Raw genomic sequence first — 17,655 nt, 5'->3', positions numbered from 1 at the left:
AAATTCCAGCTCATTAAAAGTTGTCTCATCTCCAATCATTAAAGGATTTTTGGTGTACGAGCCTAGCTCATTTGGGGTGATATTTGACCTACCTATATAAGGAATATGAGCCACTTTTAGAAAAGAAAAAAAAAGAGAGGAAAAAATAGACATACTTAGAGAAGATAATACTTAGGGAGGAAGTAAAGGAGAGGAGAAGACTAGAGACACCATTGGAGACTCTTCATCAACCAAGAAGCAGATTTCTTCCATGGAGCTTTCCCTTGAGGGTTGGAGGACATCATCCATGAGTGGCTAGACATCCTCTTGGGGCTAGAGTTAGCCCTGAGTATGCTTTCTACCTCTTGATTTATTTATTTTTTAGGGGATTTGTATTGTGATTCATGTATTGACACTTTTATATATATAGATCTTGTTTATTCAATGATTTATATGGTTTAATGTTTCCAATTGATCATTTCATTCTATCCATATGTCTATGTATGCTAGAATAGATGTTCATGTGTTTGTCTTTATTTCTTGTGTTATTGATGCATGTCTATGTGTATTGATGCCATAGATCTAGAGATTGTCAAGACATAGTGCTTAATGGCATGTTCTTGTGGTTTATTTGATGGTTCATACTCATTTCTTGATGGATTGTACCTCTCCCTTAGTTTAATTTCATGTCATTAGCTTAGTTGTAGTGTAGTTATTAAATAGGAGGACAATCTATGCTTGTTGTTGATGTTCCATACTTATGAAAGCAAGTAACATATATCTCTAACCTTGTGATGTGTTTGGATTGTGAGCTTAAAGAAATGATTAATGGCTTAATTTGATATGTTGTACTATCCACCATGTTGTTTAGACAATATATGCTTAATTTGTCATCTATGCTTGTTGGAACAACCACACACACACACTTTGTTGCAATATGTGTTTCCCCTCATTAATTATTCATTAAAGGTGTAGAAAAGTATGCTTAGTGGTGATCTCTAAACCCCAAGATCTCTCTCTCTTTCATTCTCTTTATTGCATTATTGTTCACTTTAGTTTAAATAGCATCTTAGTGTAATTCAACCACCAACCACTATTTTGATCACTCAACTTATTAACCCTAATCTTGATTCCTCAACCTAGTATGACACCTCAATCCCTTAGGATGATCCCTTCTCATTCATACTACATAGTATAGGTGTTAAGCAGTTTATAAATTTAAATTATGGCTCCAACTTGACACTAATTTCCAAACTCAAAGTGCTGTGCATTGTTTTGTGCGCATCCTCGGGAAGCCACCATCCACGATCGATCGAAAAGCTTGAAGAATGATGCCCTGGGAACAAAAATTTCCGACATAATTCCGATCAATCGAAATTATTTTCGATCAATTGAGAAAATGTTCGATCAATCGAAAGGAATTTCGATTGATCGAAAAGTCCTGGGAAGAAAAAAATTTTATTTTTTATTTTTTTTGTGCCTAACATGCATGAAATCTTCAATGAAGCTCAATGGAACATATCTAGACATCGCAAGAAGTGAAAAATAAAAAGAAATGGGAGAGGAATAGAGTTGAAAACTCTACGAATGCTAATGTTTAACGTCTCTAACAAGACGTTGGGTCGGCTCACTAGTCGAACGAATCAAAAACCGGATATAAAACATCTTTATTGACCCTCTTTTCAATTTTCTTATTTAATGCCTCATTTACGACAATGAAATCATCCTCCAAAAGAATGACTTGAAAAGAAATGAAAGAGATGATTTCGTTCCTTTTATCCACGGTCTTTAAAACAAAATCAATAATGGTTTGCCTTGCCTCATTTTTGTACTCTTGAAGTGTATTCAAAGAATCATTTCCTTTGTGAATTAGCAAGTCAATGTCTTTCAAATGTCTCATTTGAAATATCAAGAAACACCTTCTCTTCATCCTTTTTCTCTTCCTCAAAAATTACCATCTCCTCACCTTCCAAATTAGCTAAGGAGTCCATTAGAGAGTTTATTTCATTTTTGGAGCTTTCAAGGTCAAAACCACAATTTTTATATTTTTCAAAAAGGCATGTCTCAAGAGGGCATTTGGAGATAATAGAAGGAAGGCTCTCTTCAACAAGTTCCTCCTCCTCCTCCTTTCCTACCTCTATATTGGTCATCATCTCCTCACTCTCTAAAGTAGCAATGGCCGGGATAAAATCATGATCAAAATAAGGAAAATCCTCATTAATCATGTTGTGCTCTATTGGATTAGCCACTAACTCACTTTCCACTTCCTCCTCTATACAAGATAGAGTGTCAGGCATTAGCTCACTTGTCTCATCCTCCTCATTCTCCTCATCCTCATCTATATAAATTGAAATTCTTGCCATTTGTTCATTTACCTTTTCTTCCTCCTCTTGACGAGAAAGAATATTTGCAATTTGCTCAATTTGAGCTTATAACTTGGCTAAAGTTTGAAAATGAGAATTAATAAGTTGAGTTTGTGAAATATGCATATCAAGTAAAGCTAACACTTTTTCTTGAAACTCGGCTGAATAAGGTGATGGAGGTGATTTTTCATAAAATGGTGGAGGAGGGTAGTAGTCATAAGAAGGATTAAAAGTGATCAAGTCCATAATAAGATGATACATAAAATGAATTGGACTCAATCTCATAAGGATTAAAATATAATGGGGGGGCATAAGGTGAAGGAATGTAATTTCCTCCCAAACTTGGATCAAACAATGGCTCTATCTACAATCAAAATCCAAATGCAAGAAAAAAAAAAAATTGGCCTTGACACGGGCTGATGCTCAGACTTAAAATAAAGCAATGAAATTAGCCTTAAAAGGGCTATCACAAGCATGCAAAGAAGTGAAACAATTAAACTACGAGATTTTTAAGAAATGCTCACAAAGGTCATTAAACAACTTCAAATTCCAATGCTAGTTTTAAGCTCCAATGATTGATTTAAGATCCAATGTTTGCCTTCTTTGTAGTCAAGTACCTAATTGAACAAATATTATCAAGAATGAGAAAAGAATATACAATGGAAAATAAAATAAAAATAGATACAATCAAATAAACACTATTGTCTAGTCTAACTCCAACAAAACCGTTAATCCCCGGCAACGGCGCCAAAATTATGATGCGACCCGAGTGTGTGCACAAAATAATACACAACACTTTGAGTTTGGAAATTAGTGTCAAGTGGGCATCATACTTTAAATTTTTAAACCGTTTAACACTTATACTATATAGTATGAGTGAGAAGGGATCATCCCAAGAGATTATACATGTTGGAATTTAATTTCGACTCTAATGTATCAATTGATAACAAGGAGAGATTGATTGATTAAACTAAGGTGTAATAAAATTAAAATGCAATTAAAACAACTAAATTGATATAGGGTTTGATTGGTAGGAAGAGAGGTCTTGGGGTGTTGGAATCGCCACCAAGTTCGTTCACCAAACCACACAATTTTAACTAATTTGAGGAAAAATATTCTTGTGAACAAAATGCGACTACTAACTGCAATATTAAGCATGGACCAACAAATTCAATAATAAATTGTCTACCTAACCAACAAATAAACTAAGTGTAGAACAACCCATCAATTCTAAGCATGTCCCATCAAACTAGTCACAATTGTAGCACACATCAAGTCAAGTCTAGATTGTCTACCTACCTACAAGTATGAATTAAATTGTAGAATAACCCATCAAGCATAAGCATAATCCATCAAATTAATTGACAAACCCATCTAATAAAAACCATGTCTAGCCATCATTAGATTCTCAATCAACCACACATAGACATGCAATTAATATAGAAAAACTAGTGTAGAGAACAATTCCAAAATAATCACACATAAGACAACATGTAATCACATAGAGAATCAATAGAAAGAATTCATTCATAAAAATCAAAGGAGAACCCAGGATTCATTAAATTCACAAGGCTAAAACATTAATCACAAGATATATTCCCCAAAAAGTATGAAAGAGATAGAGTTTTAGATTACAAACTTGGGGCTCATCCAAGCCCTAAGGAGAAGTCTAGCCAATCATGGAAAAGGTGGATGTGATCTTGGAACCCTCAAGGGAAATCCCCAAACATGGCTCCATCTTCTTTCTCTTCTTCTTTGTTGAATTCTAGAGAGAGTGTGTATATAGATCTTGAGATGTGTTCTTGGAGCCTCCACTCATCTCTTTCCTTCTAATCTTAATCTCTAACTTTTCTAGAGAGAAAAACTAACTATTACAATGTAAAAGTAAAATAAAATTCAAGACAAAAGATAGATTACAAAATGGTTCAATTCCCTTTAAATACAAAGTCCTTGGAGTAGTGAACAAGTCAGAAAATAAGCCTTTAAAATATCTAATCCCGCAACTATCGAAGAAATCTACGATCGATCCAAACCCACTGGTGGCAAAATTCTGCATTTTTTACCTTTTTTTGAATTTTTCTCAAACCTTCTCGGAACTTTTGCTTGACTCCAAAAAGGCTGTAATGGACCATTTTTAGCCCGTTTGAACTTTATTGACCTAAAAATAGACAAAAACATAAATTAGTACTAAAATGAGAAAATAAAGATAAATGAATGGACTAAAATATCCTAACTTAAGTGCTAAAATGCATCACATTTGAGCACTCATCAGTAGGGCAAATAGCTAGTTCCTTGAATGCTAGAGAAAAAAGGAAATTACCTCTTTATCCCGAGCCAAAACCATAATTTGTGGTAGAAACAACTCCCACATTGGGAGGCACCATACATAAACAAGTGAATTCCATCACTACCTTGAGGAGTGGGAGAGTGATTGACAACAAAGTTGATGTCTTTAGTGAAGAGAGTGAACCGGTGCAACCAAGTGTTGGCACCCGTCCCATATCCAATCCTATTCCTCCTTCACCTAGGCAAAGTGTTCACATTGAAGAGAAGTTATCATCCAATGTTTTTGAAAAGCCTTATGAGCTAAAGTCTCCATTCCCGGATGCTTTGAAAGCTTCCTCATCTTTGGAAAATCAACAAGGGAAAGTCAATGAAATGATTGAGGTGTTTAGGCAAGTCAAAGTCAATCTTCCTCTACGTGATATCATCTATCAAATTCCGGCTTATACAAAGTTCTTGAAACTTGTGCACACAAAAGAGGAATTCAAAGAGCCAAGCACCTAGGAAAGTCTTGCTTACCGAGCAAATGAGCTCAATTTTTTAACATAACACCCTCCCAAAATTCAAAGACCCCGGTTCTCCTACCATATCATGGACCATTGGTGATCATGTTATCAATAGGGCTCTTTTGGATTTAGGAGCGAGTGTGAACCTTCTTCCCTATTCGGTTTATGTTTAATTGGGTTTAAGTGATTTGAAGCCCACGTCGGTAGTTTTGCATCTAGCTGACTGGTCTATTAAAAATCCCTGTGGATCATTGAGGATGTGTTAATCAAAGTTGATAAATTCTTCTTCCTGGTTGATTTCGTTGTCATAGATATGGAACCGGTTGCCAATCCAAAAAGTTAAATTCTCATTATCCTTGGGCATCCTTTCTTAGCCATCGCCGATGCTAATGTCAATTGTAAGACGGGGGTAATGAAAATATCTTTTGGCCATATGGAAGTGAAGTTGAATATCTTCAATCCAACTCCTAACTCTTTTGACAAATATGAAGAGGTTAGTGTTGTAGAAAAAATTGTTAAAGAGAAAGTTGAAATAACATCTCTTGTTGATGTACCAAAATCAAGTGTTTTACTCTCTAATGATTCTTCTCAAGGTGTTTCAAAAGTCAAGTTTGAAAGGGCATGGAAACCCAAGAGTCTATCTTTTAGTTTTGACAAAAGTCCTTTAGGCTTCCTTGAACCAAATTCAACAATTTCCTTAGGGAATGGTTTGTTAGGTGGGGCTCAAAGTGCATTGCACTCCATTGAAAGGGGAATGGCAAATAAGATCTTTGATCTGGGCTAAGTAGCCCAACGTCTTGCTAGTGACGTTAAACACTAGCATTCATAGGGTTTTCAAACCCTATTCCTCCCTCATTTCTTTCTTTTGTTATCTTTTGCGTCGTCGAGATAAGTTTCAATGTGTTTCATTTGAGTTTTCGAGCAATTTTGAGCATTTACTGCACTTTCTGTGTCATTTTCGATCGATCCAATAACCTTTTTGATCGATCGAAGTCTGCAGAGTCCATTTTTGCCTAGGAATCACCTCTCGGTATCTATCCTTCGTGATTGATCCCGATCAATCGAAGTAGCTTCTCGATCGATCGAACCTGTGAATTAAAAATTTCCATCTTCCAGAGTATTGTTCGTCAACTTGTCGATCAATTGCCACCATTTTCGATCGATCGTACTAAAGCCAAAATTTCTTCTTGAAAAATCAAATTTGATTCGCGATGGATCGTGAATAAGTCATCGATCGATCGAACTGGGATGTTTCAAATTTCAAAAATGCTTTGGCCGTTCGTATTCTAACCCCAACCCTAATTTTTTTAATTTTTTTTCTCTCTCCTCTCTCTTCTCTTTTCTTTCCTTTTCCTTTTTTTCTTTTTCTTTTCTCTTTCTTCCTCTTTCTCTTTCTCTCTCTAAGCTCTCGGCCTCCCTTACTTCTTCTCTCCCTCGCCGAAACAAAGCAAGCCACCACCACCCACTCATCTCTCAATCTCCATCAACCGCGAACCAAACCCAAACTCCATCTCTCTATTCTCTGTCCGACAAAATTAAAGCCCCAAAGTTTCCCCACTATTCACGCCACCGCTGCCATCTCCATTGTTTCTGGCCGAAGCTCTTGGCGAAGGGTCAAGCCTCCCTTGTTCTTTCAATCTCAGTCTATCTCTATCTCAATCTCCGTCCAGTAAGGCCAAGGAGATACCGGCACCCACCTGCAATTTCCTGCAAGTTTTTTTGCGTCTTTTCATCTTCTCTGGCCGCGATTGGCCAGAAGCTCATCGGATTTTTCCCTCTCTGTTTTGATTCCCTCTCTTGCGAGTATGTACCAATTTCATTTTTTAATTTTTAATTTTATTTTTGTTGTTTTTCATTTTATTTCATGTATATATATTTATGCTTCATTGTGACTTTAAAATTGAAAAATCAAAACAAAATGAGAAAACAAAAAATTGAAAACATTTAGATAACTGAAAATGGAAAAATTGAATTAGAAAACAGTGGACTGAAATTGGAAGATGAAAATGGAACCTTGGGACTTATGCACTGTGATGTTAATTTATATGAATTTGTAGGCTGTGACCCTTGTGGATGGAAGTTGGGATATGTTGTTTTGTTTGGGCAGAAGTGAATTTGTGGGCTGTGACCCTTATGTTGATAAAAGGAGTATGGGCATATGTGACTTGATTTTATGTGGTTGTTGTGTTGATAAATGGAGGATGGGCATTTTCAATGGATGAAATTGTTGAATTGGTTTTGTGATGTTGTTGTGACATTGAATAAGATTATATACATGTGTATGCCTTTGCTTTAAAATTCTATAAATTACATGTGTTGTGATGTTTAGAGATAAGGAAATAATATAACACTTGTGTTTTGGTTTGAAATTTTGTTGGAAAGAATTTGATTGTTGATTATTGAGTTGAAATGTTTAAAATGGAAACTGGAATTGTTGTTTGGAGCTCACTTTGTGAAGCATGATTGTTAATATGGAAGTTGGTTTTGAAAAGTTTGAATTGAAAATGAAATGAAATAAGTTTGTTCTTGAGAAATGAATTGTTTTGAAATGAAAAATTCTTAGAAAATGTTTGATGTGCACACTTTTGAATTGGCAACTTGTGAGCATGCTCCCATCTTTTGTTTCATTTGTTTAGCCTAAATGTAGAATTGCATAGATGTCGTTTGTTCTAAGTGTTTAAATGCATGAGTTTTGTGACTTGAAGTTGAAACTTTTGCACTTAAGTCTTAAAAATGCAAAGTCAAGTCTAAATGCGTCAAAATTGATTTCAAATGGAACTTTTTACAAGTTTTTGAACTTAATTTGCTATATGCTCATGGTTAAGCTCTAAATTTAGAAAAATGATCTTTTAAATATTGGAAATTTCTTTTGTAAACAAAGTTGTTGGTTTTGGAAATTGAAATTGCCTTTTGGACTTTGGAATTGAAATGTGAAGTTGAATTTTTAAATTCCTTCAAATGTTGAATGTTCAATGCATGATTCTTGTTATTATGCCTATCTGCAATGCATTTAAGCTCTTGAACCATAAAGTTTTCAAAATTTTCAATTTTAAACCACAAGTTTTGAAATTTTCCAAAGTTATCCAAAATGCCCTTAAATGAGTTGAACTTGTTCCATTTGCTCTATTCTTCATCCAAATGCATGTTTCAAGTGCCATTGAGTTTATTCTTGTCAAATCTTGATTCTTGCCATGTGAGGGTGTCTAGTTGATATTTTTTGAGCTAAGTTGTCATGAACTTGAACTTTTCTTAAAAAATGTGTTGAATTGTCATCTTGAACCAAACTTCTTGAAGTCAAATGTTCCTATGTTGCATAATAAGCTTGAAATTGGCCTAATGTGATTTTTCTTGGAATAAGTGTTGTGCCTTTAAGTTTCCTTGCTTGTATATACATTTTTCACATATTGCACACACTTTGCTTCACATTCTTGGTTTACAAAACATGTTTGCTCTTTTGAATAAATTTTTGTTTAAAAATAATAATAATAATAATAATAAATATTTTAGTAGGCTCACCATTGTGCCCTTTTGTATACTTCCATATTTTATATTGAGCTTGATCTCACATTTCTCCCTCACTTTGTGTCATATTTCCTTAAAATGCTTGATTTGCTTATTCTTTATCACATTTGATATTTGATGTGAGTTTGCTAATGTGGTTATTCAAGTAGGTTGTTGATTCCAAGTTTGGGGGAGACGTCTTTCAAAATGGATCATTGCCAGACTTCATAGACTTTTGCCACCATGATATACTCTTTTCATCTCTTCCATTGTTCTCATTGCACATTGAGGACAATGTGTGACTTAAGTTTGGGGTAAGATAGTTTTGATGCATTCTGCTTAAAGTTTTAAGCTTTAATTGCATGATTGAGCTTTAAGATTCAGCTTAGCAATGATTTTGATATTTTTAAAGCCATGATACTTAGAATTCAAAAATTGTTTGACTTATGAGTTCAATACTCCTTGTATGCCCTTGGGATGTCATTTTAGGGAATTTTTTTTCAAAAGATTGACATCTTGCTTGCTTTTGTGGTCCACATCACCTTGTTTGTATGATTATTTTGAGATTCATCTCTAGAGTTCTACACTTGCACATGTGCACACTAGTATTCATTTGTGGGGTACATGTTTAGTTGATCATTGCTTTAGAGGTAGTAGAGCTTCGAAGCAAGAAGAAGATACGCCTATATTCCTTTAACTCTATCCAAGGATGCTACTCTTAGAGTGACTCTTCTTCTCTACAAATGGCTTAGAGTTAGCAAGCAACCTTGGCCTCTTGGCAGGAGGGTCGCTGTCCCCCTCCTTTCTTTTCGGTCTGACCTAGTCATTCATTCACTATCAATCCTATTTTGTGAGCAGCTGATGTTCCCGGATTAGTGAATAATGTTTCAGCAAAAGCAGCGAGCAGCGGTTCTCAGTGAGGGAACGTCTAGTCAGCGTTCTTTCTCAAGATCTCCTCTCCTTCCCCTCTGCACTTCCATAAAACCTTTCCCAACGGAATACTACTCTTTTAGTAGCAATTGTTGAAGACGTGCTTGCCAAGTTGAGTCAACAACAACGGCCCATCAGGTCAGGTTTCAAGCCTTGGATTATGAGCTTAGATAAAGTAGCTCTAAAAGCTCCGACATCCTTAAGGACAGGTTGCGATGGATAATGGCATGAAATAGCCAAGCCCCATTAAAGACCTACGTTATCGGGCAGATTTGGCCAGATGCTAGTAAAACCCATTCCTGGTATTATATTATAGAAAGATAAGTCTATGGAATAGAACAGCCATGGAAAGCAATCCGCTGACTTTAAATAATCAATAAAGAAGCGACATCATAAACCTGTGGGGCAATCAATATCCTTCCAGTAAGTCTAGAAAGGGCTACAAGTGCCTATGCTTTGCGGAAGAGGGAGAAAGACAAGGCTATACACTCCAAATTGAATAAGGAGATTGGATTAGGGGGGGACTAGTGATGCAAGTTTTTATTTATCAATAATAAAATACTACTCGCAATAGAACGAATCCTTAAAGGATAGGTCTATGTTGAGGGTGTCGAACCTCAAGGATTGTGGTGGTTTATCAAGACTTCAATTAATACTATTTTAAGAAAGAGGATTTGATTTGTTGTGTTGTGCTGCAATTCAATAACATAAAAGAAAATAAACAGAATAAAATGACTGAGATCAAGAAAAGAAATACTTAGGGATCGACTTCACCACGAACCTCATACTAAATCAACTGTTCAACCTTGGGATTTCAACAATTATGCATTGTATGGAATTAAACTCAATAACATTCATTTAATTCAGATTTAAAGAAATATGTTTCTTTAAACTTAGCTGTAATACCCCTAGTTTTCAAAAGGATATAAAAGGGATTTAATTAAATATTTTATTGTCTTTTAGGTGCTTACGTGGTTATGTACTTATGTGGCTTCATGTTATATGCTTATTTATTTTAATTGCTTGTGTAGTTTATTTGATTAATTGGGTGTTAAATGATGTGCGGTTTACTTGTAATTATTTATTAGGATTAAATGATTTAATTGCTTTATGTTTTATTTTATTTTATATTTGTAGAAGGAAGGATTTGGATAGTAGTAATAGACCACTCACTTGGGTCACATGGACTACTTGGATAGGATGAGTAACGGGTATGGATATTTTACACATGGATGTTGCTATATATATATATATATGGGTCTATATGTATACTTATGGATATTATACTTATTAGTATTTTAAATAATTATATTAATAAGTATAGTTAGTTTATGTATATATATATATATATATAGTATCAGTTAAATTTATATATATATATATATATATATATATATATTTTTACGTACAGACTTCATAAATATGTATTATGTTTTATTTTTATTTTTCATTTATTTTCATTCTCTTATTATTAGACTTAGGTTATGAATAGGATTAGGGTTTGTTATAAGCCTATATATACTTCTTAGGTTTGTCTGTCAAGGGTTGGAAGAAACCCTATTCACGCCACTTTTTAGAGACAAAGAGTTTGAGAGAAAAACTGAGAAAGGAAGCTAGGGTTTTGGCCAAGGATTGAAGGCCGGACCAAGGAGGAAGGAAAAGGGTGTGTTCGTGGGTAAAACCAAGAACAGAGAGGGTTCTATTGCAACCAAGGTCACCTGAAAACCTAGGAAGAAGACGGTTAAAGGTTTCAAACCGAAACCTTAAGAGGCAAGTTTTACTTCTATCTCCTTCCCTTAGACTTCGTGTTCTATACAGGCCTAAGTTAATTCCAGGAACTAATCAGACTTTAAATTGATGTATTATGCATGCTAATTCTGGTTTAAAACAATGTTAGATGAATTTATTTGTAATTGTTTTATCTTGTAATTTATGCCATAAGTATTTGTTTTAATTGATGTTAATAATGCATAATTGATTTAAATAAATTACTCGAATGATTCGGGACTTAGTTCAGACTCTTACGACCATCAACAATGGAGAACAGAGAGATTTGAAACTCATCAAAGATGAGAAGATGATGCAGATCAGGGTGAGAGCCGGCTCCCAAGGGGTGAGAGCCGGCTCCCAAAAGGGAATTATTTTGACGACTCTCAGGGAGAGAGAGCCGGCTCCATAGAGTTGAGAGTCTGCTCCCTCAAGATGAGAGCTTGCTCTCAAGTGGATAGAGCTTGCTCTTAAGGGTGCAGAGCTTGCTCTCAAGTTGACAGAGCGTGCTCTCAAGTGGACAGAGCTTGCTCCCATAAGAACAGAGCCTGCTCCCTTAGTTGGGAGCTTGCTCTCGCACTGGATTTTGCAGAAATTTAATTATTTTAAGTTTCTGTTTGGCAGATTGGGTTGTTTAATGATGTTGTTACAATTTTGGATGAGTTAGATGGTTGAAATGATGGGACTAACTCCTATAATGCATAATCTACATTAACAAGTTATGGACTTGAACAATACGACACTTTAAATAGGTCTGCATATTGTTATTGGATGATTTAATTGCTTACTATTATTTAGCAATTTAAATGGAGGAATATTCGTATTAAACTAGTTTAATTAATTAATTGGATTTAAATAGTTTAATTATGTCCTAGAGGTTAAAACAATCTATTTGAGATGCATGTTAATATATTATTGTAAAAAAATTAAATGCATTCTACTTAGAGTTGTTATTTTGCTTAAGTATATGGAAGGATTATATATGTGATTTTTATCATGTTATTTTGGATTATATGATGTACTGCTTTATCTGTTGCATTATGTATTGGATTGTATGGATGTAATGCACCAGTATGGGACGGTGGCATTTTAGGGACGGATTAACTTATCAGTTAAGTCCTACCTATTTTGTATAAGGGAATGGATTAACTAAAAATATTAAATCCTACTTATATTCGTGTCAACTCAACTGAACAAGTTGAATGACCTATATGGATTATTTATGGATAGATAGGATGGATTTTATATACATATAGTTATGATGCCATGATATGAGCTTGAGTCTCAGGATCATGGTTAAGGTGCGTATATTGCCTAGGATGAATAACTGGACATAGTAGACATCTGGGTGCCCTAGTAGGTCTAGGTACTCATGCCCACTTTATGGGCGATTTGCATGTTGCCTTCTATTCAGGTTGAGACAGACCTATAGTCCAGTGAGCGTCCTATAGTGTGTATCTATATATATACGGACTACTGATGAGCTCTAAAAAGTACGCATTTAAACCCCTTAAGCTTGGGTATTCTAAGACCTTATCCTATCTTATTTTCCCGTTTTATACTAATTTCATATTATTTCCCTTTTCAGGCATTTATCCCCAAAATAAGTTAATCCAGCTGAATTAGACTATAAAAGATGCGATCTCAAGCTTAGTGGAAGAAATAGGGATGGCAATAGGGCGGGGCAAGGCGGGGATCTCATTCCCCATCCCCATCCCCGCTGAATTTTTTAATCCCCATCCCCGCCCCCATCCCCGCTTAAAATTTCACTACCACCCCGATACCCGCCCCCGCACCCGACCTCTTATCCCCATCCCCGCCCCATCCCCGGCCCCGATTAACATATATTATTTTTAAAAAAACATAATTTTTCTTATTTTCATATATATAATAAATCTAATTTAGTAATAAATTATTAAATGTAAGGGTATATTAGTAATTTAATACTTAATCGGGGCGGGGCGGGTTTACCCCATCTCCGCCCCCGGCAAGTTTTCAAAATTTACCCCCATCCCCATCCCCGTTTACATAAAAGAGTCCCCATCCCCGCTATAAATAGGGTGGGGACCCGATGGGGATGGGGAATTTGCCATCCCTAGGAAGAAAGGAGAAAAGTGGTGGAAAATAGGAATCTTCGATCGATCAGACCAAGCTCAGATCGATCTCACAGTGATCGTTCCAACCATGCCAAGATGGATCGAGCCTCTTGTCCTTATCCTCAGGAAATTCCCATCTTTGATCGATCCAACATTACTTCGATCGATCGGACTTCTTTAATCTTATCCCCACCTACCACTTTTGTCCTTTTCCCAAAATATCCAAAAAATATCTCAGATTTGTCTTTATTCCAAAAAGGCGCCGCCATGGTTTGATCGATCTAACCACCCTTGTGATCGATCGAACCTCCTCAAGTGTGAGAAAAATAGAGTTCCAGCCAATTAAAAGGTGTGCTTGTGGTGTAATCATTTGGAGGTCCTAGTGCACGAGGTCTGACCATTGTGTGTGACACTTAAGCTACCTATATAAGGATTTTAAGCCTTTTACACATATACAATCTTAGAGAAAGGAACCAAATACACAAGAGAGGTTGGAGGAGTCTAAAGATTAGAGAGACACACCATTTAGGAGTTCTTCCACTTATCTACAGTTTCCATCAAGGAGAAGAAAATCATTCCTACTATGGAGATGGCCCTTGAAGGTTGGATAACTACATCAATGAGTGGCTAAACCATTCTCTTGGGGCTAGAGATAGCCCTAAGCATGCTCCTAGACTTTGATGTTTTGTATTTTGAGGGAATTTGTGTTGTAATTCTTATCTTGACATTTGATTTATATATGAATCTTGTTTCTACAATAATTTGTGTGGTTTAATACTTCCAATTGATCATTTCATTCTATTCATATGTCTGTGTATGCTAGAATAGATGTTCATGTGTTTATCTTTAGGTTTTGTGATATTGATGCATGTCTATGTGTGTTGATGCTATGAATCTAGTGATGGTCAAGGCATGGTGCTTCAATGGAATACTCTTGTGTTTGTTTGATGGTTCATACTCATTTTTTGATGGATTGTGCATTTTCCTTAGTTTAATTAGTTTAATTTTCATGTCCCTAGCTTAGTTGTAGTGTAGTTGCCTTACTTTTTTAGATGGGAGGACAATCCATACTTGTTGTTTGATATTCCATGCTTATGAATGCAAGTAATATATTTCTCTAATTTGATGATGTGTATTGATTGTGGACTTAAAGGAAGGAATAATGGCTTAATTTGATATGTTGTGCTATTCACTAGTTTGTCTAGACAATGTATACTTAACTAGTCATCCATGCATGTTGATTCAATCAATAACACACACTATTATTGTAACATATAATCCCCCTCATTCATTACATATTGAGTGTCTAGGAATGTGATGTTTAGTGGTGACCTCTAAGTCCCAAGATCCCTCTCTTATATTTTCTACATTTTACTTTATTTCAATTGCTATACCTTACATCTATTTAGTTGACATTGTAGTTTAATTAACCAATTAAAACATCTTTGATCACTCGACCTACTAATCCAACCTTGATTTCCAAGCATAATACACTCCATTTCCCTTGGGACGATCCCTACTCACCCTAACTATATTTATAGTTAGAAGTGGTAGTGGCAATCTCTAAATTTAAACTTGGCCACACTACACTCCACTTTTGCAAGCAATTTGGTGCATAGGTAGGTGACACACCAACTACTAGTTATTGTTGGATTGACTAAGATGTATACGTGTATCGGGTCTCTGCTTGGATTGTAGTAGAGTAGAACTTATTTGTGGGCCTGACCCACCTTTATTTTTTAGGTGTTTGTCAGGAGTAAAGGTTGTTCGTGCTAAGCAGGGATTAGTCTACTTCACTCTTCCAGATTATCTACTTAAGAGTTCCTTTATGATTCAATATTCTGATGTAGACAGTTATTGCTGTCATTTGTCCAGTTGGGATTTTCTAGGGGTCCACATAGTATAGATTCCCAAGTTGTATTATTTGGAGGATTAATTATATCAGAAGAGTTTATTTATTAATGAAAATTTATTTTGAGGATTTTAGTAATGGATTATTATTTTAGTTTCTTTCAGCAATTTATCTATTCTTGTTTATCTATTTTGTACTCTATGTTCGATTATTACCGATTTGTTTTTTATATCCTCGGGTATTCGGGCGTGGGCCTGGCCAACCCGCATCTGAGAATCCAGGGGTATCACAGTTGGTATCAGAGCACTCCAGGTTCAAGTGTCCTTAGGAGTGTCTTCCGTTATGTGACTTCCACGTTGCGTATCTTAAAACTTAGAGCCCATATTAGGATTCGTTGTACTCGATTTACGGTTCGTTAGGAGGAGCTGATGTCAATTATATTCTGTAGTTACAAAATAGTTGACACTAAGAAGAGGATGGGGGTCCAAGGTGAAAGCGATAAAGACCCAAAGGAGTAAAGGAGTACGTTATCGGTTTCTTTGCCAGAAGGTAGAATTTGAGATCGAAGGTTTAGTTCTGGTTGGCGCTACTTTAAGGTATAAGCCAATGAAGGATTTAGGTATGAGTGTTAGGTCACTGCATATCAAGACCAACACGACTTCAATTTTTCTCATAAAGGAGACAAGCAAAGAGAGGAGCCCGAAGAGGATCCTAGTGAAGGAAATTTCAGAGTATACAAGACAGAGGGTACTAAATCTTGAAGATGAAAGATTGTGCGAGGTGATCTTAATTGTTAGTAGTATAGCGAATCATATTTGTAAAATTGGTATTGATCAATCTACATATAGTTAAACTTTTTTATCATCTCTAAAAGAGGTATATAAAAAGTGCTCTTCTGGAGTATGGGGATTTAATGGAGTTCTTATCAGAACGAAACGTATGATTTATATCACATTCAGGAGAGTATTGGTATTATGTTGTGATATTCTAATCTGTTTTATAAAGCCAAGTTAGACAGTTTACATTCCGCATATAAGGAGGATAAGGGTTAAGCCATTAGTATTTGCTTAGGCAAACATATGTTGCTTTTAAACTATCTTTAAAGGATATATTTCGAGGTTGGATGATTACCTATGAAACTATAAAAGGAAATTGTGAAACAATCTAGTACAGTTGATTTCAAAGGAGATTTTCTTTTCAAGAAAGAATAATGTCTTAAGTAGGATTTTATTTTGTTTTATTATGTATGTCATACATGTTTTATTTTCGTTAATTATTCAGGATTTGATATGTGGTTTAGTTGGGGATGCAAGTATGTGATTAGCCAATTACTATTTTTAATAACATGGAGTAACAGCGCTAGTTATGCTAGGATTGTAAACATGAGGTCATAGGATTAGGTAGATACACATAAATCTAGCTAATCTATTGGACCTGAATATGTGTCATTATGGTATATTATTTGGGATGGGATAGTTAAACCATCAATACGAGTCAAATAATCTAGAACGATTAGTTTGATATACTTTACGCTAGGTATGGATTCGTATCTTTTTATAATGCAATGATAATGGTGGTTGTTAATATTTTGGTATTCCCGAGGTTGTGATAAATAAAGACCACTATAACGCCACGATGGTTTATCAAAGGTGTCGGAGGTGCAAAACATCTTCTTGGAAATTCCAGAAGTTGTCACCAAGTCAGAAGGAGGATTTTGTATTGGTTTAGGTACTTATTGGAATGACACTAATTGAGGATAGTAGACTGAATAAATCTTCATTAGTCTATTCTTAATCAAGAATTTTATTCACAAGGGCATGTCATTTGGAGGAGTTATCATTGTTGCACATGGAGGAGGAAACAAAGTTTCTTCACTACATAGATAATATAGAGAAAAAAAAAAAAAAATTTGGTCATAATTTGCAACAATTAGCTATTGCTAGGACATTTATGACTTATTTAGAGGATGGAAAGGTTCCATATTCTTTTCAAGTTAGACAAGAAGTCTGATTGTCACTTACTTATGTTAAAAAAGCAGAGTGAGTCAAAGACAAGATGGTGAGACCGATCACCTATATAATAAGAAGAGGTGCACGGTGTGTGTGGAAAAGTTATAGCAAGTTGATTTTTTATGAATAGAATTTTCGGTTGATTTTCATTATCGGTAAGTTTATCACAGATCAGTGGTCCATGGATTTAGTTGCAGAGTTAGCTTTTGAAGATGCTCCAAATTAAATAATGGGTGCAGACGAAAGCTGGCGGTACCAGACTATCGATACTTTCTGTAGACAAATTGGAAGGAGGATGTAAGGACTGAGATTCACAACTCTTAGTTCTTTATATATCCTAGTAGAAACATAATACTTCACAGTATGAAA

The 17,655-nt window shown here is 35.4% G+C and overlaps 1 long non-coding RNA gene across 4 annotated transcripts in view; it reads left to right on the top strand.

Annotated features, from left to right (window-relative positions):
• The first annotated feature begins 6,380 nt into the window (after nucleotides 1-6,380).
• Nucleotides 6,381-17,655, top strand: part of LOC132294107 (uncharacterized) — a 33,995-nt gene continuing 22,720 nt past the window's right edge. For 3 of the 4 annotated variants that reach the window (XR_009477979.1, XR_009477982.1, XR_009477973.1), the window contains exons 1-2: nucleotides 6,381-6,934; nucleotides 8,803-8,946. This is a non-coding gene — a long non-coding RNA (uncharacterized LOC132294107). Of the gene's footprint in view, nucleotides 6,935-8,799; nucleotides 8,947-17,655 lie in introns of all 4 variants that reach the window. The other variant, XR_009477977.1, reaches the window with a different exon arrangement.

This window comes from Cornus florida, unplaced genomic scaffold (assembly GCF_030987335.1).
Source record: "Cornus florida cultivar Cherokee Brave unplaced genomic scaffold, ASM3098733v1 CherokeeBrave_3.0.0_Hap2_Chr01, whole genome shotgun sequence".
Lineage (NCBI taxonomy): Eukaryota > Viridiplantae > Streptophyta > Magnoliopsida > Cornales > Cornaceae > Cornus > Cornus florida.
This window is presented reverse-complemented; position numbering and strand designations above follow the sequence as displayed.